Consider the following 24,693-nt stretch of genomic DNA (forward strand, 5'->3'; position numbering starts at 1 on the left):
CCGAGGCTTCATGAATTTTTTTATCAGTTGCTCCATCCCCTATGATCTGTGGGCCTGGAGCTGCAGAAGCAACCTCTGCTGCTGTTGCCACTGTCATTGCCACCAGATGTCACCATCACCATCCCTACCACCATAGGTCTCTGTCTGAAGCTGGTCAGTTGAGCTTATCTTTCACCCACATCCCACGGAGTTTTCCCACTGACCTTTTTGGTGTTTGTGGGTTGAGAAGTCTGAAAACTGCCATAGCTGCCAATGATTCGGTCCCCTGAGGTCTACTGCAACCCATCTGTGCTAGTGTGACCCACACCAGGCTGTGCTCTGCTCCCTGCCCCGGGTGAAAGACCATTCCTGTCAACTTTTCAAGTTGTGTTGAACTGGAAATTTGTTTCACTCTGTCATTTTGAAGGTTCCATAGCTCTAGAATTTGTTTAGAGTCATTTTTATAGGTATTTGGAGGGTTTTGGGGGAGATTTCAGGGAATTCCCTGCTTTTACTCCACCATCTTGGTTCTGTCCAACCTGCTTGTCATTTCTTATGGCACAATAATATTCCATCACAATCATATATCACAAATTGTTTAGCCATTCCTCAATTCATGAATATCCTCTCTATTTCTAATTCTTAGACACAACAAAAAGAGCTGCTACAAATATTTTTATACAGGTAGATCATTTCCCCCCTCTTTATGTCTTTGGGGTTGTAGTATACCTTTTTAAAAAGTGTCTCAATGACTTTCTTTTCTTTCTTTCTATTTTTTGCTACCTATCACTAACCTCCTTCCTTCTCCCATTTTCTTCACCCTTTTATTTAAGAACAAAATAAAACAAAATCCTTGTAAACAAATGTATGGAGCCAGGCAAAGTAAATTTCCACATTATTAATTTCTGAAAATATGTTTCATTCTCCACCTTGAGTCCATCACCACTCTATCAGGATATGGGAAATGTATACCACAACTGGTTTCTGGGATCATGATTTCTTATTATATTGATAAGAGATCTGAAGCCTTGTAAGGTTAGTTTTCTTTATAATGTTGTTGTTACTGAATACATTGTTCTCCTGTTTTTGTAAAACTTTCCTTTGTAAGGCTATTTTTCCCTCAGTCCTGTATGTATCTTATATGGACCTATTTATGTACATGTTGATTCTCCACTAGAATCTAATCTCCTTGATGATAGGGCCTTTTTTTGAGTCAAGGAGTATCTTTCTTTGTATCTCATGGTATTTGAGGTGGTATTTAGCACAAAGATCTTAATAAATGCTGTTTAATTTACTGATTGATTCAATGACTACTTTGTCCAGGATGTTGAAGCAGAAAGTCACACACAAGGAAGGAGCTTAGACTAAATTAATTTTATAATTCTATGATTTATGAGCCTGTGATTCTTTAAAACAACAACAACAACAACAACAACAAAGGAACAAAAACAACTGGAGAGCAATTGACCTAAGTCTGAAATTTCCCACTACATTGATCCTCCACTATACTTCCCAACTCTGTGATTCTATGATTTATGAACCTCTATGGCTTGAAAAAATAAACAGAAAATAACTGGAGAAGAGTTGAGTCTGAAATCCTTCCCTATACTGAAAATTCATTTTTAAAATTACAATATAATACTTCCCAGAGATATCATTGCACTTTCACTAAAGAAATTGTCAAGTTTTATTGTCTTTAAAAAAATTTGCCTATCAATATAGCCCAAGAAGTGTGACCCTTGAAAACTCTTAGAACCTATATTTTTTGACCCTCTAAGTCTCTTTGACAAGCTAAGTTCAATATTGAGGACTATCCTGAATGTCTTTTGTTGACTACCAAACCCAAGACAATTCTATCGCTTAATAAGATTGAAATTTATCTCATGTCTAGTTCTCTCATAGGTGTCCTTAGTTCTTTTGTAAACAACTATTGCTCCCAAACTATGGAGCATAAAACAATTTTATCACACAAAACAAAGAACATAAAAAGGTTTCATACCCAAAGCCATAAATAATGAAGAAAACTTTGCCCTTAGTCAGGTTCTACCTCATTCCAGGGACCTACAGAGTCATTTCAGACTTATACTGCTATCCTATCCTAAGTTTCTGGAAAAGGAAATGGCAAACTACATCAGTGTTTTTGTCAAAATCTCAAATGAGGTGATGAAGAGTCAGACATGACTGAAACAAGTCAGCAAAACTCCTAAGTTTATGTCTCTTACCAAACTGTGGGAAAAGAATTCAAGAATTCATTAGAGTCACTTCCCTAATCTAGACCTGAATAGACTACATTACTCACACTTCTAGCAAATTACTCTGTTTTGCTGTTACTTCATGGACTTTATTAGTCTTTGGCTCTAGATGTTCCTTTTGTCCATGTGTAGGACTTACCTGTCATGCCATTTTATTTTCTCGCTTCCATTTTTATACTGTTTTGGTGCTAGAATCTGCAAGTCCATGTGCCATGTCTGTTTGTCTCTCTGGTCCATGTGATGCTCAGTATTGCCCCTAGATTTTATTCCTGACAAGTTTAGGAAGCTCCATTGCTCAGTTATGGTTATGCTAATGTTGTCTTCCTCTTTCCTTTCCTCACCAAAATGTTACAGGCCTAACAATCACACAGCCAGGGTGAATTCCTCCTTGGGGTATATGACATAATTTTGTTTTTTTGTTTTTTTTTTTAGCTAGGGTCATAGTAGTATCCTTTGCATATATATGATAGGTATACACATCATACAATATGCAAATAGCAATGTATATGCAAGATATAGCCAGTATAAATGAAAGATAATCTTAGAAGAAAGGGGCTAACCGTAGGTAGGAAGGGGAGGGACCAGAAAAGACCTCCTTTAAAAGGTACAAGTTGAGCACAGTTTTGAAGGAAGTTTGGGAAGCCAGAAAGAAAGTCGAAGTAAGGAGAGAGAGAGAGAGAGAGAGACAGAGAGAGACAGAGAGAGACAGAGAGAGAGAGACAGAGAGAGAGAGAGACAGAGAGAGATTTTCTGTTGTGCTGGAGAGATAGTATAAATGCATAGAGAAGGACTGTTATCTTAGAGGAATTGCAAGTAGATGAGTGTAGCTTGGTATATATCATGTGTGCAGAAAATTAAGGTGGAAAAAGACATGAAAGGCAGGAAAGAGTCAGATTATAAAGAGTTAAGTGTTAAGCAGAATAATTATATTTTAAATCTGATTTTGGAAGTAATAGGGAGCTACTGGAGTTGATTGAGTAAGGAGTGGGGAGTGGAACAGAACAGGAAGGGGGTAAAATATGACATGGTCATGCTTTAAAAACAGTAATCTTGGAAATTGACTGGAGAATGGCTTGGAGCAGAACTGAAGCAAGGAGACTGGGTTAGAAAGATTTTGCAATAGACTAAATAAGAAGTAGTTGTCTGAATTTGAGTTGTGGTTATTTAAATGGAGAGAAGGGGCCATGTGTGAGAAATGTTGTGAATGAAGAAAAAAGTTGCCATCTGATTGGATATGTAGGGTAAATGGGAATGAAGAATCAAGAGTGATGTCAGTGTAGTAGGCTAGGATGACTGGGAGGATGCCTTCAGTAGAAATAGGAAAATTTTGAAGCAGGAGAGCTTGTGAGAAAAGATAATGAGTCCTGTCTTGAATATATTGAGTTTGAGATTTCTAGAGGACATCCAGTTCTAGAGTACAAGAGGAAGTTGAAGATCTGTGGCTGCATTTTAAGAAAGAGACTTAGATTCTTTCTATATAATAGGTTTTATGTAAAAATGATAACTGAATTCATGGGAGTTGATGAGATCACCCAGTGAGATAATGTAGAGTGAAAAAAGAAGGGGGTCTAAGATAGAGATTTGGAGAATACTCATATAATGGATGTGATATGGATAAAGACCTAGCAAAGGATACTAAGGAGGGAGATAAATGGAGAAGCAGGACAGAATATTATCTTAAAAGACTAGAGACGATCTAGGAGGACTGGATGAGCAACAAAGGTAAAGGTACCTGGAGAGGTGAAGAAGGATGAGGATGGAGAAAAGGCCATTAGATCTGGTAATTAAGAGATTATTGTTAACTTGTGAATGAATAATTTCAATTTAAAAGTTAGAGAACAGAGAGATGGAGGAGAGGAAACAGAGGCATAGCAGATTTCTCAAAAAGTTTAGCCTTTAAAAGGAAGAGAGTTAAGATAATAGCTCCTGGGGATGGTAGGATAAAGTGAAAAGTTTTTTTTCAAAGGATGGGACAGGTGTGGGCATATTTGTAGAAATCAGAGAAAGAGCCAGTATCAATCAATCTCTTCTTGTTGTCCTTCATTCGTGAAAGGACCAAAATGACATCACCATAATAAAATGAAGTTTCAGTGTGTCAGACTGTGGCTGATCAGACCAATACCAGCTCGGAATGCTCTACCACAGGTTGGGCATGGATAGTCCATGTGAACATTTGGGATGGATACTCCAAATTTGTGCAGCCTACAATTTCCTTTGAGCTGTTGCAATTCTACCTTACTCATGGAGCACAGCAACCTTTCTGATGTGGGCATGCTACGTTGAGTGATCCTGTGCCAGTGTCTCCTATGTCACACAATCAACTCCAAAGTTCTTGACAGAGACCTTGAGCATGTCCTTGTATCGCTTCTTCTGACCACCATGTGATCACCTGCCTCAAGTCTTTTTGGCAAGTATATATTTTGCATTTGAACAAAGTGGTCAACCCAATCTATAAACATTCATAAAGGACCTAATATAAAGGACCTACTTTATAAAGGCATTGTACTAAGTGCTGGGGATGTGAAAGGAGACAAAAGACAGTCCCTGTCTTCAAGGAACTCACAATATGCAACAAATATATGTATATATGCAACTATATACGGGATAATAGATCATAATTAACAGAGGAAAGACACTAGAATTAAGAGGGTTTAGGAAAGGCATCCTGTAGAAGGTGGAATTTTAGCTGGTACTGAAAAGAAACCAGAATGATCAGTAGTCAGAGCAGAGAAGGGAAAACATTCAGACAAAGGGAATAGCCAGTGAAAATGCCTAAAGCCAAGAGATGGAGTGTCTTTATCATGACACAGCCAGGAGACCAGTGTCATTGGATAAAAGAGTATGTGTTGGAGAGGAAGATGTAAGAAAACTGGAAAGGCAGGAGAGGGCTAGGTTATGAAGGGATTTCAGTACCAGACAGAGACATTTTGTATTTGTATTTGTTCCTGGAAGCAATAGGAAACCCCTGAAGTTTACTGAGTAAGGGGATGACATAATTGAACTGGGTGGCTGAATGGAATCTGGATTGGAGTGGGAATGAAATTTGAGACAAGACACACCAGCAGACTGTTGCAATAATTAAGGTGTAGGTGATGAGGACCTGACCTAGAATTGTGGCAGTGTCAGAGAAGAGAAGGGAAATATTAGAGAAATATTACAAAGATGAAATCTATAGGCCTTGGCAACAGATTGGATATGGGGGGTGAGAGATAGTGAGAAGTCAAGGATGACTGCTAGGTTAGAAGACTGAGGGAATGTAAGGATGGTGATTTCCTCTATAATAACAGGTAAGGTGATGATGGGAATGTGGTGTGGTAGTGGCTTAGGAGGAAAGATAATGAGGTCTGTTTTGGACATATTGAGTTTAAGATGTATATATATATATTAGACATCCAGTTTGAGGTGTCTGAAAGGCAGTGAGATTGGAGGACAACAGAAAGTTTGGGGTAGGATAGGTAAATTTGAGAATCTGGAAGTGTTAATTAAATCAATTGGAACTGATGAGATCACCAATTAAGGTAGTATGGAAGGAGAGGAGAAGAGGGTCCAGGACAGAGCCCTGAGAAACACCCATGGTGAAAGGATGTGATTAGGAGGATGATCTAGCAAAGGAGACAGAGGAGTGGTCAGATAGGTAGGCAGAGAGCTAAGAGACAGAGTGGTATCGCCAAACCTAGAGAGATAGGAATAGATTAAAGGTGAGAGAGAGAGAGAGAGAGAGAGAGAGAGAGAGAGAGAGAGAGAGAGAGAGAGAGAGAGAGAGAGAGAGAGAGAGAGAGAGAGAGAGAGAGAGAGAGAGAGAGAGAGAGAGAGAGAGAGAGAGAGAGAAAGAGAGAGAGAGAGAGAGAGAGAGAGAGAAAGAGGAGATGATATTGGGAGAAATTTGCTGACAAAGTCAGGAGAAGATGGGATCAAAGGTGCATGTAGAGAGGTTTGCCAGAGCAAAGTGAAGTGTGTGACTTGTACAAAAGAGGACATAATAGTGAATGACACCTAAATAATATGCAACAAAGAGGAGGGGGAAAGGTAGAACTCTTGGCAAATATTCTTGATTATTTTGTGATGTTGGATGTGAAGAGCTCAGCTGAGAGGGTGAGGAGGGGTATCACGGGAGGCTTCTGAAGGATGTGCATATTTGAATAGGGAATCTATTAGGAAGAAATAGAATGTTTGCCATGTTTCTCTGGGGATTCAACTGAAAGTAGATAAACAAATATGTTTCCAGTCATCACAATTTCACAATTTTCTCCAGCTCCATTCAATAGCATGTGAATAGGAGTAAGAGACATGAAAAATAAGAATCCAAGGGTGGGGTGTGATTAGATGTGACTGGTAATAGGACAAGGAGGCAAGAGAATCCAGAGAATCCAGAAAGAAAATGTAGAGTTGAGTTGATTCACCAAGAGGTTGAGATAAGGAAGAGAAGAGAGTGTAGTCAGTCTAGGATTGATGACTTAGAAAAGAACTGAAAGGCAGAAAGAATAGAGGTCACAATGAAGATGAAGTACATGGACATGGGTTACAAGACATAAAGAATGATAGAATTATCAAAGGTTATGATCAGATAGATGTGTTTCAGAGTTATTGAATACAGAAGTAGAACACTTGTGAAACATCACAGAGTTAAGACTATGACCATTCCTGTGTGGTTGAGGTGAACTGGAATAGAAGACCTTGAGAATAAAGTAGAGGACAAGCAAAAGTGCAAACCAGCACTGGAAACTATAGCCAGGAAAGTTGTGTCATTGGGAGAGAGTAAGGTCTCAATAAGTAAAAAAATAGGAAATTTTTAAATGAAATTCAGTTTCTTACCTATGGAGCAGACATTGCAGAGTACATAGGGAAGGGTTTGGTTAATTTAGACTGGAAGGTTGGGAGATGGAGGGTTGTGGTTGAGGGGGATGGAAATAAGGGAATACTCAGCAGAGAACAGAGAAAGGGTCTGAACAATAGCAACCAAGAGGTCAAAAACCCTGCCACATGGTGAGTAGTACAGGGTAGAAGTAAGTTAATCATTGAGGAAGACATTCTGGTAGATTGTCATTTTCCACAAGAGTTCCTTAAGTGAGTTGTCTCAGGAAATCAAGCAGCTGTGTATGGCTGGAAAGAGGAGAGGGTGAAGGGTAGATGAGCCAAGAATGACTGGGCACAGGCAAGGCAAGTTCTTTGGAGTTGTAGGTGGCTAAATAGAATGTGTGCCTGGGTCAGACTCAAACCAAAGACTTCTGATTTCAAGCCCAGCAGTTCTTCTGGTAGGTTCAGGAATATGCTAGTAAATGTTTAACACCTGGCTTTCTTGGGGAAAAGAAATGCACAGAGGATACACTTTTAAGTTTAATAGAGTATTGGGCTTATCAAGAAGACCTGAGTTCAAATTCAGCCTTAGACTGGATTTGCTGTCTGTGTGACCTTGGCCAAATGACTTAACCTGCTCCAGCCTCAGTTTCCTCATCTATAAAATGGGGATAATAAAAATACTTATCTTCTAGAGTTGTTGTGATGAAATGAAACAATAATTTGTAAATAATTTATAAATTATTTGTAAAAGAAATATTTGTAAAGTCCTTTGAAAGTCTTAAAGTGCTTTACTTTTTATTATATTTCATAATTTCAACTGGGCCCTCACTCTAACCAAGTAGTTGTTTCACAACTCCCTAATTGATTCACTTATCCTACTCACCACAGAGACTTTTATAAACTTTTTCACCCCTCTTGAAAAGTCCCACAGTCCTGCTTCCCCTACTCTCCCACTGGAAAGCTTTGACTCATCTTTCATTGAAAATATTGAAGACATTCACATTCTCCGCTGTTCCTTATCTCACATCACCCAAACGCCTTTTGGCACTTTCTAGTTTATTGTTTTATCAATTGTCTAGACTTGAGAAAGTAATGGAGAATATGTTAATGATGCTGATTAAACTTAAATACCAAAGCTGACCTTGATTCTGGCTCTGGCTCCCCTTCCCTCTTTGCATAGTAGCCAGCACTCTCTCTATATCTCTGTCTCTCCCTCTTTTTCTTTTCTTTCTTTCCTTCTCTTTCTCTCCCTCTCTCCCTGATCCCTCCTCTCCCTCCCTCCTTCTCTCTCCTTCCCTCCTTATTTCTTTGTTTTTTTACTCTCTCTTCCCCTCCTGCTCTCCGTATCTTCTTAATTCCTTTTGTCTCTCCCTCCTTCTTTCTTCCCTCTTTTGCTCCCTCCCTCTCTCTTTCTCTCCCTGCCTTGTTGTTCTTGCTTTTACTCTCTTTCCCTAGGTAGTTTATCAGCTGTTTGGAACAGGCAGCATGCCATGGTGGGAAAAACCTAAACTGGAAACCTATGGTTCTTGCATTGTCATTAACAAGCTATTTAAAACTGGGCAAAGTTCCTGTCAGAAGCAGCATAGCATAGTGAATAGAGCACCAGATCTTCTGTCTGTATCTATATTTCTCCTTTCACCTAAACTTCTGTACTAATTAGAATCTGGACCATAAATTTCCTTATCTTCATCATTTGAAAAGAATAGTTATATTTGTGTTAGTACTATTTAGCCAAGCAGAGGCTAAGACCTTTTAATATATAGTTTTGGAGGGACGATTTTTATCGTTATATACAAATTTATGTCTAAAGCCAAAAAATAATCATTATATGCAAAGAAGGTACGTTATTAAGTATTTCCAATAAAGACAGAAATTAAGTAAAGATGTTCACTCTCTCCACTGTTCTATTGTTCTCTAAATATTGGCAATAGCAAATAATATGGGAAAGAAATTAAATATTTAATGATAAGTAAAGAGGAAGGAAAACTATGCCTATTTGCTAATGACTTGATGATCTTCTGAGAAAGGTGGGGGAAGAGATATTTGGAAGATTTTTGGTGATGTAAAAAAGATACCAATAAGATTAATAAAATGTAATTGGAGACAAAATAACAATTCTAAAGAATTGGTGGACAACGAACAAAATATGAAGAATTAGAAAAAAATATTAAAGAAAATGACTAAAAGGAGATAATAGTGCCAAACTTCTGAGATACAACTAAAGAAGCTCTAAAGGAAAATTTTATATCTCTAAATCCTTTCATCATCAAAACAGAGAACATATCTTTTTACCCTGGAGGATCCCCTTACCTCTGTGGCCTCATTTTCCAGTTGTTGAGGTAGGCTTGCAATGTTAATTCATCCCTTTCTTTTTTGGACCTCTTTTTCCAATTGAGTTAGCCTCTTTCTAAAGCTGTTACTTTCCTCAGCATTTTTTTGGTTCTCCTTTAGTAAGCTGCTAACTTGTTTTTTAAGGTCTTCTGTTGCCTGATTCCAGTTTAAGTTCCCTTTGGAGGCAGAGGCCTTGACTTCTTCTGACAGTATGTCTTGTTCTTCCTCATCTAAAAGGATGGGGGGAGACACCTGTTCCCCAAGAAAGTAACCTTCTATGGTCTTATTTTTTTTTTCCCTTTTTTGGGCATTTTCCCAGCCAGTTACTTGACTTCTGAGTTTCCTCTCCACAACTACCTCTCCTCCAGTTCCATCAAGCCAGCACTTGAAGGTTGAGATTCAGATGAGCTGCTCCCTAGCCTCAGGGGCTTTCAGTAGGGGCAAGGCTGCTATTCAGTGTGAGATTAAGATCAGCTACTCAGGTCGGGGCAGGACTGCCACCCAAGGCTCAGTTCCCTCAGGGGGTTTACAATGAGACCTTCAACAATAGATGGGGGGGTACTGCCTCCTTTGGTAGCCCTTTCTGCTGCTGCCTCTACTGCTGCCACCTGAGGAGGCCTGAGTTATGGGGACACCCTGCTCTGCTTTGGGCCAGCTGAAAAGACCCTCTCACTGACCTTTGGTGCCTGTGGGTTGAGGGATCTGCACTGCTGCTGGAGATTCTGTCCCAGAAACCCACTTGGATCTGCTCCTTTCAGCGCCGCGTGGCCAAGTCAGGGCTGGGTTCTGCTCCGCATCTGGTGTGCAACAGACCTTTCCCATTGGTCTTTCAGGTCTCTCTAGGACAGAAATCTCCTCCACTCCATTGTTCTGTGGATTCTTCTGCTCTAGAATTTCTTGAGAGCTCTTCTTTACAGGTATTTTATGGGCTGTAAGACAAGAGCTAAGCATATGTGTGTCTTTCTACTCTGCTATCTTGGCTCCTCCCCCCTAAATTTTCTTATAAAATGAAAAAAAACAATGTTTAATAAGTGAAGAGAAAATTAAAAAAAATGTATCGGAAACTAATTTGTTAAATTATGTGCCAACAAAACATATAACAGAAAAATGGATGAATATTGACAAAATATAAAATATCCTAATTAAAAATACAAAAAGCAGACTGTTTAAATTACCCAATACAAAAAAAGAAACCAAGACTTGATGAAAGTTCTATCAAACATTCAAAGAACAATTCATTCTAATGCTACATAAAGTGTTTATAAAAATAAGAAAAGAAGGCATCCTTCAATTCTGTATTTATGATGCAAATAAAGCCATAATTATATCTAAACCATTTAGAGATAAAGCAGGGGAAAAATTATGGAGCAATGTTCCTAAGGAATTTTGAGACAAAAATTTTAAATAAAATGTTTAAAAAATATCCTCAAAATATATTTAAAAATGTATTTATTGTGACAAGGTTAGGTTTATGCCAAGATTTCAAGGTTGATCTTAAACTCTAAATGTTTACATTAGGTTGCAAGGTAAGAAGATTATAAATACAATAAATTATTTTAATAATACAAAAACATAAAGCAATTCTATTAACAGGTGCTAACATGCTTTTGACAAACTCTAAAACTCATTTCTATTAAAAACTCTAGAAATCATATTAATAAATGGACTTTTTCTTAAAATAGTAATTAATACTTCTCTAAATCCATGAGCACACATTATTTATTGTGATGGAGAAAAGCTAAAGGCCTTTCCAGTAAGATCAAGAGTAAAGTATGGGTGCCTATTAACACTGCCACCATTTGACATAGTGTTAGAAATACTAGTTTATGAAATGACAAGAAATAGAGAGGGAATAAACACAGGCAAAAATGAAACAACATTATCACTTCTTGAAGATTAAATGATAGTATAACTAGAGAATCCTAACGAATGAACTAAAATTAATTGAAATGATAATTTCAGGAAAATTACTTATTTAAAATAAATCCACAGAAATCATCAGCATTCTTTATATTGCCAACAAAATCTCAGCAGGAAGAGCTAGAGAGAGAAATTCTATTCAAAATATAAATTTATTAAAAAATTGGAGAGTGAATTTAAACAAAAATACCCAGTTAAAATTTTTGCAAATCTCTTCCTTAACACAAACACATTTAATACTACTTTTTTTGCTTTTCCAAATATTTTAATAAGAGTTCTCTTGAAGGCATTTAAATCATCAGTTTGTGAGGATGAACTTCATTAGAGAGAGAGAATAGAGCATGCAGGTAGCCAGAGAACTGAGGAATTTCTTGCTTTGGGGCAGGGTCTGAGAGCCCACTGTTTTCTGATCAGCCTTGCACTGTTCTGTAATCTTACATTTCTCTCTTTCTGTATCAATAATTTCACCTTCTTGGTGCCTACGTTTACAGAGCCTCTTCTTCGAGAAGTAAGCATCAGTAAGATGATTTGGAATTTTTACACCCAAAAGGTTAACCGTGGTAGATGTGGCAGTGAAAAGTTTCTGATGTGTCCTTCTCAGATGAGCACTGTTGATAGTCAGAAGTCCAGTCACCAGTAGCAAGCCACTAGTCAGATGCTTCAGGAAAACCACTCATTTGCCCCTGTGGTGGCCAGTGAGCATGATCATGTGGGGTGATGCTAGCTAGAAATCTCCTCACATGCTGGCTGAAGGGCTTTTTGCCATGACTTAGCAGCTTTCTAGGCATGTTCTCAGTAGGGTAATGCCTAGGTATTTTGCAAATCTTTACCACACGGGTTCCTCCATTCTTTTCACCACCAACTGGCTTTGAGATAGTAGCAGGTACCTTCTCTTTCTCTGACATTTAAATCCAGGTTTTTGGTGCAATGTATTTCCACTTGTACATGGCTCTCTGGGAATACATTGCAGACCTGGAGTACCTACCAATCCCTTGGGCCAGTACTGGGTTCTGACTGCAATGTTTTTGAGGCTTTTCCACAGCCTTTTCAGTCACATCTTCCTTTTTGTTCTCCTTTATTTTCACCTTTAACTTTCTTTTCCTTTAGAGGCTTTTTGTCCACCTTCTTGAGAGATGGGAAAAAAACTTTAATGCTATTTTCATTAGTAATTAATTGCCTTTTATGAAAGAAGCCCTTACACTAACAAAATGATATATATATATATATATTGTATTGTCGAAGTTATGATTAATAAGTGCCTAGCAAAGAAAACAATGATAACCAAGAATAAGAACAGGACATTCCAAATCAATATAATTTCTTTTATTTTAATAATTGACCAGATAAATGTAGATATACATAACTTAGCTAGATTTTGCTAAGTTGTTTGATATCTCATATTATTATTGTGGACCAAATGGAGAGCTCTGGGTTGGAGGATAGAATGATTAGTCAGATTCTGCACTAGCTCAATGGCTGAATCCCCCTCCATCCCCCAAATAGTCACTAATTGTTGGATTTCACCTTAGAGTGAGAATTCTGGTAGATTGCCAGAAGGAAACTGTGCTAGATTCCTATACTATATAACTCACTTATTGAGTGTCAAGATCTCTTGTTTCCATTACCCTCAATGGGGATGATGTTTGAGTAGGGACAAATGAATGAAGCCAACATAAATTAATTTCACCAGGTCTGAGCTGGTGGGAAATTGCATTGGTAGAGACCTTTTGTAGGGTCAGGAGTATGATAAGGATCATTCACCAGCACAAATCATCCTGTCATTCATTAAACAAAGAAACATTTATGCTGTGGTTGCTAATGTGGCAAAGGTTACCAGTCGTCTGTATCCCCTAACCACCAGAGGCTTTTATTTCTATCTAGTCTATGGATTGGGAACTTCTTTGATATTCTATCAACACTAAAGCCTAAAAATTTCTCTTGTGTGATTATAGTTGCTTCCTTATATCTGGCCACAGTCTACCATGAATGATCACACAGCTAATATATGCTGGAAGCCAAATTTGCATTCTGGCTTTTTGACTTGGAGTTCCATTCTCTATATCCACTTTGCCATGCTGCCTACCCATCAATAAAATTCTTAAAAACAAGAAATATGTCATTTTACCTCTTAATATCTGTGGTGCTGAGAACTCTGCCCTTGGCCAGAATTTTGGTAAATGCTGAATTTGTTCACTATTTGGTCCACTTTTCACTGTGTGTACTTATATTTTAAAAAATATGATATTACCCTTGAGACAAAGAAACGTACAAAGTGGTAATAATAGATCCAGTGTAGCCCCCTTCTGCTTTTGTAGAGTAGACAAAAGGGAGGCAGAGGGTTTAAAAATAGCAGTTTTTATACCACTTGTATATATCAACTGTTGGTATCGTCAACATGAGATTCTCGTTAACATACCACTAGAGGAATTGAATATTATCAATATTGATGTATGTGCTAAAAGTGAAACCAGAAGATGTAAGGGACTTACAGCTAAATGGAAGCATAATTCACACACCCTCCTTGGAGAGTGAAGTAAAAGATTTGTGGATTTCATTTCAAAATTCATCAAAAAAACACACCAAGAAATATAACTTCATGGTACAATTGGCCATCGTTCCCCATGGTACTCAAGATGAGCATAAACAAACAAGCAAAAAGTCATGCAAATAATTGCAATTTATGTGGGAATAGTTTTTTCAGCTGGCCAGGAAGGGAAAAGGGCCTTCCCATAGCTCCTGCCTTAGGCAACTGCCACAGAGGCCACATCAGGCAGGTGGCAGCAGTTCCCACAGCAGGCCCTACTGCAGCATGCATCCATTGTTGAATCATAAAACCCTGGAGGCATGGAGGAGCTAATTATTCCATGCAGCTTATCTGAATCTCAGCCCCCAGTGCTGGCTTGGCAGAACTGGAGGCCAGGTGGCTGTGGAGAGGAAACTCTGCTAAGATTCTGGGCACAAAAATCTCCCTGCTCCCAGACCAGTGGATACACTTCATTGTGCCACCTTGGAGGAAGTGAGATCTTACAGATTTCCAGAGAATACACTTCTCTTGACAAAGGACCCAAAAGTCAAGTAACTGGTAGGGAAAATGCCCAAAAAAGGAAAAAAAATAAGACCATAGAAGGTTACTTTCTTTTTGAACAGATATCTTCTCCCATCCCTTTGGATGAGGAAGAGCAGTGCTTACCATCAGGGAAAGACATACAAGTCAAGGCTTCTGTATCCCAAACATCCAAAATAAATATTCAATGGTCTCAGGCCATGGAAGAGCTCAAAAAGGATTCTGAAAATCAAGTAAGAGAGTTGGAGGAAAAATTGGGAAGAGAAATGAGAGAGATGCAAGAACATCCTGAAATGCAGGTCAACACCTTGCTAAAGAAGACCCAAAAAATGCTGAAGAAAATAACACCTTGAAAAATAGGCTAACTCAATTGACAAAAGAGGTTCAAAAAGCCAATGAGGAGAGGAATGTTTTATAAAGCAGAATTAGCCAAATTAAAAAGAAGATTCAAAATCTCACTGAAGAAAATAGTTCTTTCAAAATTAGAATGGAACAGATGGAGACTAGTGACTTTATGAGAAACCAAGAAATTACAAAACAAAACCAAAAGAATGAAACAATGGAAGATAATGTGAAATACCTCATTGGAAAAACAACTGACCTGGAAAATAGATCCAGGAGAGACAATTTAAAATTTATGGGACTACTTGAAATCCATGATCAAAAAAAGACCCTAGACATCATCTTTCATGAAATTATCAAGGAAAACTGCTCTGATATTCTAGAACTAGGGGGCAAAATAAATATTGAAAGAATTCACTGATCAACTCCTGAAAGAGATCCAAAAAGAGAAACTCCTAGGAACATTGTATCCAAATTCCAAAGTTCCCAGGTCAAGGAGAAAATATTGCAAGCAGCTAGAAAGAAACAATTCAAGTATTGTGGAAATTCAATCAGGAAAATACAAGATCTAGCAGCTTCTACATTAAGGGATCGAAGAGCATGGAATATGATATTCCAGAAGTCAAAGGAACTAGGACTAAAACCAAGAATCACCTACCCAGCAAAACTGAGCATAATATTTCAGGGGAAAAAATGGTCTTTCAGTGAAATCGAGGACTTTCAAGCATTCTTGATGAAAAGACCAGAGCTGAAAAGAAGATTTGACTTTCAAACACAAGAATCAAGAGAAGCATGAAAAGGTAAACAGCAAAGAGAAATCATAAGGGACTTACTAAAGTTGAACGTTTACATTCCTACATGGAAAGACAATATTTGTAACTCTTAAAGCTTTTTTCAGTATCTGGGTAGCTGGTGGGATTACACACACACACACACACACACACACACACACACACACACACACACACACACACAGAGACAGAGACAGAGAGCACAGGGTAAATTGAATAGGATGGTATCATATCTTAAAAAAATGAAATTAAGGGGTGAGAGAGAAATATATTGGGAGGAGAAAGGGAGAAATGGAATGGGGCAAATTATCTCTCATAAAAGAGGCAAGTAAAAGACTTTTCAGTGGAGGATAAAAAGCAGGAGGTGAGAGAAAAAACATGAAGCGTATTCTCATCAAATTCGACTAAAGGAAGGAATAAAATGCACACTCATTTTGGTATGAAAATCTATCTTACAATATAGGAAAGTGGGGGAGAAAGGGATAAGCAGGGTGGGGGGATGATGGAAGGGAGGGCAGTGGGAGGAGGGAGAAATTAGAAGTCAGCATTCTTGGGGAGGGACAGGATCAAAAGAAAGAATAGAAGAAATGGGGGGCAGGATAGGATGGAGGGAAATATAGTTAGTCTTACACAACATGACTATTATGGAAGTCATTTGCAAAACTATACAGACATGGCCTATATTGAATTGCTTTCCTTCCTAATGGGGATGAGTGGAGATGGAGGGAGGAGTTGGAACTCAAAGCTTTAGGAGCAACTATTGAGTATTGTTCTTACATACAACTAGGAAATAAGAAATACAGGTAATGGGGCATAGTAAGTTATCTTGCCCTACAGGACAAAAGAGAAGATAGGGATAAGGGAAGGGAGGAATGTTAGAAGGGAGGGCAGATTGGTGATAGGTGTAACTAGGATGCTTGGTGTTTTGGGGTGGGGGAAGAGGAGAAATGGGGGGGAAAATTTGGAACTCAAAATTTTGTGGAAATGAATGTTGAAAACTTAAATAAAAAAATTTAAATACAAAAAAAATAAATCATCAACACATGTTCTTTTTTAAATAAACATTAATGCATTTTGCATTTTTAAAATTTCAATTCAACAACTTACTAAATGCACATTGTTTTGAGACCTCTCTTAGTCAGGGATTTTAAAGAGTAGAAGATAAAAGTCAGTACCAGAGATTAGTGTCTTATTCCTTTCTGCATCCTTTCACATGGCCTTGCACAGTCACCAGAAATAATAAATTCTTAATAAGCATATAGTGATTGGATTACAATATTAGGACATGAGATGGACCTTATAATTATCCAGTCAAATACTTTCATTTTGTGTAGAAAGAGGTGTGATAGCATGACATTAAGTGGAAAAACTGAGGTTGGAACCTGGATCCCCTGACTCCAAAATTAGGACTCTTCATTATCCATGGTATTGTTGGAGAGCTAACTAAGATTTATCAAAATAAAATTACATTTCATTTTAATTTATAAAAATGGTATTTTAAATTTAATTATATATTAAATACAATTTTACACCATTTCACTCTATGAACTAATGGACCTATATTCAAATTTTGCTCTGTTATTTAACACTTTGTGACACTTAACTTCTCTTGACTCTATTTTTCATAACATGAATATGTTGTGCCTGGTGGCTTCTAATGTTCCTTTGAGCTCCAAGTTTTTCTGTTCACAGAATATTGAATATTTCTATTAAAAAAAAAAACATGAGCAGCAAGTAATAGCAAAGATGAAGGAATGAATCTCTAGGGGTGGAATTTCAAGCTTAAACAGAAGGTTAGACAAAGACACATTTTTAGTGACTTTCAAATCATACTCCTTTTCACCATGAGCCTGGAGAGAATGTGAACAAGGCATGCTTATCACTTTTACAGGGTGTACCAAAAGTCTTAGTGCAATGTCAAGCTTTAATACCTTCAGAAGTATAAATGCTACATGCTTACAAAAAACATTTGAAAGATTACTTATTTAAATTGTAGAAATATTTATATGTTTATTATTAAAATTCACCATATGCACTGTCATGTGTTATATATTCCTTTAGGAGATTTCGGCCAGTCTCTTTCTTTGGCTGATCCTGGATCTATGCTTTTCGTGAATTGAGTCAGTTGCCTTGATTTTTTTTTCATCCACTTGATAATTAAATTTATGTACGGAGTCTCCTTCAAATGGGAAAGGAATTTTCATTTTATTCTAGTTGTGGACTTAAGTTTAACTAACTAGAGAAGGAAGTTAACTTTTGCATCATCATTTGCCATCACCAATCAAACAGACTGAAATAAGAAAATTTAAAACTCTAGTATTCAATATTCACAAAATTAACTAAATATAAAAGATGTGTAAATAATTAAACTTCCAGATTTTTTAAAAAATAAGTTGTAGCATTTATGTCTGAGATTATTATAGCTTTAAACTGCACCAAGACTTTTGAAATAGCTCTATGTGTCCAAGTGTTTTTTTTCTCCCCTATTAAAATGTAAGATCCTTGGGAGTGGAGCCAAGATGATGGAGGAGAAGCACAAACCTGCTCAAGTTATCCCCCCAAAGTGCTTAAAATATCTGTAAAAAATGACTCTAAACAAATTGTAGAACAACAGAAGCCACAAAATGAGAAAGTAAAACAGATTTCTAGCCCAAGACAACCTGGAATATCAACAGGAAGGGTCTATCATACCAGATTCAGAGCAGCGAAGAGCCCAGCATGGGCTGTGCTGGCACAGATAGGACTGGAGCAGGCTTCAAGGCACCGAATCATGGGTAACTGCTGAGTTTTCCATATTTCTCAACATACAAATGCCAAAGACAGCTTCAAAGGTCAGTGAGAAAGCTCTTTCACCTGGATGAGAGGGACACATGGTCAGATCCCAGGCCCACCTTCAGGGCCATTGTATCCCCTGCTTCAGCAACCCCTTCTGAAGCTTTTGGCCTACATACCCTGGGGGGAATTGAGGAACTAATATGCGGCCCAGTCTTCAGTGATGGTCCTAGAGTGAGGAGGAGCATAGGCATGGTGGAGCTGGTGGTGGCTATGAAGAGGGAATCCTACTCACAGTTCTAGGGCAGAAAAGAGTGCTTTTGGTTGCTCACAGATCAAATCATAAGCTAGGGGAGGAGTAAACATCTCTCTCTTGACGATATTACATTGGAGGAACTGAAAATTTAGAGATCTCTAGAGATAACTTCAAGAACAGCTGCACAAAACCTCTGAAGCCTGGAGTAGTATACCTTGCCCTTGATAAAGGACTCAAAAGTCAAGTAATTGTCTGATAAAATGACCCAAAAGGGGAAAAATAAGACTCTGGAAAGTTACTTTTTTGGAGAAAAGGTAATTTCTTCCACAGTTTTAGATAAGGAAGAGCAAAGCATACAACGGAGGAAGACAGCAAAGTCAAGGGTCCTACATCCAAAGCCTCCAAAAAATATGAAATGGTCTCAGGCCATAGAAGAGCTCAAAAAGGATTTTGAAAATCAAGTAAGAGAGGTGGAGGTAAAATTGGGAAGAAAAATGAGAGTGATATAAGAAAATCATGAAAAATGAGTCAACAGCTTGCTAAAAGATATAAAAAAAATGTTGAAGAAAACAACACCTTTAAAAATAGACTAGTTCAACTGGCAAAAGAGGTCCAAAACACCAATGAGGAGAAGAATGCCTTAAAAAACAGAATTAGCCAAATAGTAAAGGAGGTCCAAAAGCTCACTGAAGAAAATAGTTCTTTAAAATTAGAATGAAGCAGATGGAAGCTAATGACTTTATGAGAAATCAAGAAATTATAAAACTAAACCAAAAGAATGAAAATAATAGAAGACAATATGAGATATCTCTTTGGAAAAACTATTGACCTGGAAAATAGATCCAGGAGAGATAATTTAAAAATTATTAGTCTACTTGAAAACCATGATGAAACAAAGAGCCTAGACTTCATTTTTCAAGAAGTTATCAAGGAAAGCTGTCCTAATATTCTAGAACCAGAGGGTAAAATGGAAGTTGAAAGAATTAACCAATTACCTCCTAAAAGAGACCTCAAAAGGAAAACTCCTAGGAATATTGTAGTCAAATTCCAGAATTCTCAAGTGAAGGAGAAAATATTGCAAGCAGCCGGAAAGAAACAATTCAAGTATTGTGGAATTACAATCAGGATTTAGCAGCTTCTACACTAAGGGACTGAAGGGCTTGGAATATGATATTCCAGAAGTCAAAGGAGATAGGATTAAAATTGAAAATCATCTACCCAGCCAAACTGAGAGTAATATTTCAGGGAAAAAATTGAATTTCAATGAAATCAAGAACTTCTAAGCATTCTTGTTGAAAATACCAGAGCTGAATAGAAATTTGACTTTCAAATACAAAAATCAAGAGAAATGTAAATAGGTAAACACGAAAGAGAAGTCATAGGGAATTATTAAAGTTGAACTGTCCTACATGAAAAGATGATATTTATAACTCATGAGACTTTTTTCAGTATTAGGGTAGTTAGAGGGAATATGAACATACACACATATATATGCAGGTGTGTATAGTTATGTATGTATGTGTGTTTTATATATGTATAGGTATTTATATATATGTGCATGGGTGTATGCATCTATATGTATGTGTGCATGTGTATGTATATATATGTATGTATATATGTGTGTGTATATATATATAGAGAGAGAGAGAGAGCACAGGAGAATATTTAAAAAATAAAATTTACTGTTGAGTGGAATGTTCTAGGAGTAAGAGAAATGGAGAAGTAGAATGTAGAAAATCATCTCACATAAAAGAAGCAAGAAAGAGCTTTTATAATGGAGGTGAAAGTGGGGAGATGAAAGCGAATAAGTGAACTTTGCTTTCATGAGATTTGAATTAAGGAGGGAATAATACATACTCAATTGAAAATAGATATCTATGCAGGGGGGAAGGGGATAAGAGAGAGAAGATAATGGAAGAGACAGCAAATTGGGGAAAGGGATAATCAGAAGCAAACACTATTGTGGAAGGACAGGTCAAGGGAAAGAATGGAATACATAGAGTATAGGATAGGACAGAGGGAAATGTGATTTTCTTTTACAGCATAACTATTATGGAAGTGTTTTGCATAGCCACACATGTATATTGAATTGCTTGCTTTCTCAATGAGGGTGGGTGGGGAGCGAGGGAGGGAGAGAACATGGAACTCAGAATTTTGATAATGAATATTAAAAATTGTTTTTGCATGCAACTGGGAAATAAGATGTACAGGCAATGGAGTATAGAAATCTATTTTGCCCTACAGGAAAATAGAGGAAAGGGGGATGGAAGAAGGGGGATAATAGAAGAGAGGATAGACTGAAGGAATTGGTGAATGGAGTGCATGCTCTCCTGGGGTGGGAGGTGGGGAGACTTATGGAGAAAATTTGGAATTCAAATTCTTGTGGAAGTGAATGTTGAAAACTTAAATATAAATAAATTTTATATATATATATATACATATATGTGTATGTGTATATATATGTGTATGTGTGTATATACATATATATATATATGTATATGTATATATAATGTAAGATCCTTAAAGATGAGGACTGTTCAACTTTTGTGTTTTTATTCTCTGTGCTAACTACAGTTTCTGGAACATAGTAGTCACTTAATCAGTACCTGCACATTGACTGAATAATTTCTAGCACAGATGAGGAATTAATGCTTTGATTAGCCTATGTTCTCCACTGACTCATAAAGCTATTTCTGGCAATAGATATTAGTTATGAAACAATAAACTAACAAGTGTTATGTAAGTACAGTCTAGAATGTTGAACCAACTGCAAGAGTAACTGGCCTGCTTTGTCAAAGATGCTTATAGTTTTTAATAACCCACTTTACCTAATCCCGGGAAGGTAGCTTATCATTTCCATTTAATGTTTGCAGCTTAAGAAATCAGAACTCAGAATAAGACAAGTTATCTTATTTTGCAGTTTCATAGGGTTCAAGTGGGTCCTGAAAGTGATCAGTATAGATCAAGGAAAAAGAGACTATAGTTCACTTTTCAACATTGTGGAAATAGACCATGTTGAGAGCTAGAAATGACCTTAGAAGTCATCTAGTCTAAAACTTTCAATTTAAAGATGAGGGAATTGAGTCATGGAGAGGTGGCATAGTATAAAAAAAGAGAACATCAGAATCTGGAGATGGGATACTCAGCTAGAGATGGGTTGTGTTCCGAATCATGAAATGAAATTTCCAAATCAATGAGATGACAGATCCATTTGAATATTTTAGGACAATATATTTTAATAGTTTCCCTTATATTTCTATTATAAAGGTTGATTCTTGATTATAAATAAGATTTTCTGCTTTGATGATAAATATTTCTACCTGAAGAGAAATCAAGTATTTGAATTTAACAACTCCCATTTCTATAGCACTTCAAGCTTAACAAAGTACTTTCTTCTTAATAAGCTTTGCTTAACTTTCTGACCATCCATTCTAAATCTAAATCTCTATGTTCTGCAAGGAGCCACAAGACTCCAAGTGCTGTGAGCACCTAGAATCCTCATAAAATTAAAACTTACCTCATTTTTCTAGTATCTGAACCTTCTTCCTGCCCAGGCTTTGCTTCCTTCCATTTCTCTCAAGCACTGTGATCTTCTAGTATAGTAAATCTCATTTGGTGATTTGAGAACTCCTTTGGAGGATTTGCAATAATTGCCCAAGGGATTTGTATTAAAAAATATTTAATGGTAACTCAAGCACTCAATAATTGCCTACTTATTTTGTAAGTACATTTTTACTCTGTGACAGCAAGCTTGTGGATATTTGAAGCATTATGGGTTAGTTTCTGCAGTGCTTCAAAACTGTTGTGGTTTTGTACACAACAGTTTTGATATTTATGCAATAATTACATGTATTAGCAACCACACTAATACACAGGGCGAGTTGCTAGCATAGGTTCTTTGATCTGCTTCTCTAAAAGAAAGACAACTTTAAAGGGGCAACAATCTTATTTTAATTACAGATAAGTAGAAAGGAGTGAGTAAAGAGAATACAAGCAGAGAAATTAGCAGAGATTCAACAGACAGGACTCTAACTGTCTAAACAAAGTAATAGAACCACCTACATCTACCACTAGACTGGGAAAGCACCAACATCTGAGTAGTTGGAGGGCTTTTAACAAATGGCTGCTTAGAGTTCAGTCCAGGAAATCAAAAGGTGCTTCTCATGATCAAGCCCCCAAAGCAAAATACCAGCCTCTCAGAATATAACGAAGACTGGGTTCCTGATTGGCTCAGACCCAATAGGTATTGAAACCTATGTGACTCAGCACAGCTGTGAATTCTCAGGGTTCAAAGAAGTTCAGTCCTTCAGAGGTTCAAAATTTTGCCTGAACCTGAGAAACAGAGCTTCAAAAGGAAAACAACAAAAATCCCACCTTGCTTGCACTTATATTACATCAAATCTTGATCACTTATGACAGTGCAATATATTCTTGCAGTTTCTCATCCTGTCATCAATTCCCCTTACCCCCCAACACCCACAAGGGTTAGACATTCAAGAGCAATTTGATTCTCGGTGGAAGGTCAGGTACATGTACATACCCATATTTATGTTCTGCACAGTGAACCATCTCTAATATTATGTAATTCATCGCTAATATTATGTAATCACACTTCATCAGCCAAGTAATCATGTGATCAACATCTGCAATGATTGTTGGGCATGCTCATTCCTAATCATCTTGAAGTCATCACTGACCCACTGGAAATGTTATTCAGAAGTAACCCTTATATTGACTCCCATTGTAGTATTAAAGATCTTTTCTGATTTAAAATCAGCTTTCATTTATGTTACTATTCTTCTAAGGGAGGTTTTTAAATAAAATTGTTGGCAACACTGTTTAGTCATTCAGTAAACTTTCTGTGAGGGTATAGTCAATATGACAGTTGTAGAAGATAAAAAGCTTACCTCTGAAAATAGTTTTTCTCAACAAAGTTTAGTTTATACAAAAACATTGTTTATGAAAAGCAATATATGTATATGTATATATATATGTATACAATTGTACTTAAGTACTTTTACTATTTAATACGGTGTTTGTCATTAGCCAAGAAAAATGTTATTATTTTATATCACCACTATCTATTCATTTTTATTGTTTGGTTAGTGACTAAGAATGAAAAACATTTCCTTCTCTTCCAAGAGAGCTGATAAAATTCTCGTACTATTTTTTCCACCATATATTTGTTTGAGTATTTGCAATTTATTTCTGCTTTAAATTAAAATACAGAAATGAAATTGATGTGGAACCATATTTAAAGCTGTATTTATTTGGTGTTGAGCCAAATATTTCAAACTTCTGTTCAAATTAAGTTTATATATAATTATTATATTATGTCAAACACTTTCAGGGTTGTAACTCATTTCATTCAAATGTTATCTATATTGAACAAAATTTATAAAATATATAAATTTAATATGAATACTTGCAAAAATAGTAGGCATATGAGGTTTTGCTGGATTAATTCTTTTAATTCTTACAGAAAATCACATTAAATATTTGCAATTATTTTATAATTAGTTTGTAATTTTATATTTAGTTTTCATAATTATAGATAGAATAAAATTGTATATTTTACAATTATAATTATATAAGGTAAATTTTAGCTTGTAGTTTTTTGGGTAAAAATTACCATTATAGTTATCATAAACACTTAATGAATCTATCTGAAATGATATTATGAACAGTATATTAAATTACCCTGGGGGTTCACAGAATATTTTTGGATGTTGTTGAAAGGATTTTGCAGAGCAAAAAACACTAGGAACCAAAAGTTTAGTGCCAACACATGCACACTGACTCCTGCTTCTGACCCTTCTATTTGATATACAGTATCTTGGTTAAGTTATCTCTGGCCCAGCATAACCAATCTGATAGTTCTGATACAAAAGTTGAGCGAGGATTTGTTGCTTCTGGCCTTCTCCTTAGGCGATCCTCTCAGGCAGGTCTTTTCTTCATCCCAACCCCTGATTATGAAAAGAAAATTTTAATTTAGAATGTAAGTTGCAAATATTTCCATTTCTCCTATGTTTTAATACCTATAATCAAGGTATGGAATTATTATAAAAGGAGCCTGGGATTCAGAGTCAGAGCTTCTGTTAAATATCTGTTTCTTCTTATTTGTTTGATCCTAAGATAATAATTTCATCTTTTTTTCTCATCCATAAAATAAATGGTTTGAACTAGATG

This window comes from Notamacropus eugenii, chromosome 4 (assembly GCF_028372415.1).
Source record: "Notamacropus eugenii isolate mMacEug1 chromosome 4, mMacEug1.pri_v2, whole genome shotgun sequence".
Taxonomy (NCBI): domain Eukaryota; kingdom Metazoa; phylum Chordata; class Mammalia; order Diprotodontia; family Macropodidae; genus Notamacropus; species Notamacropus eugenii.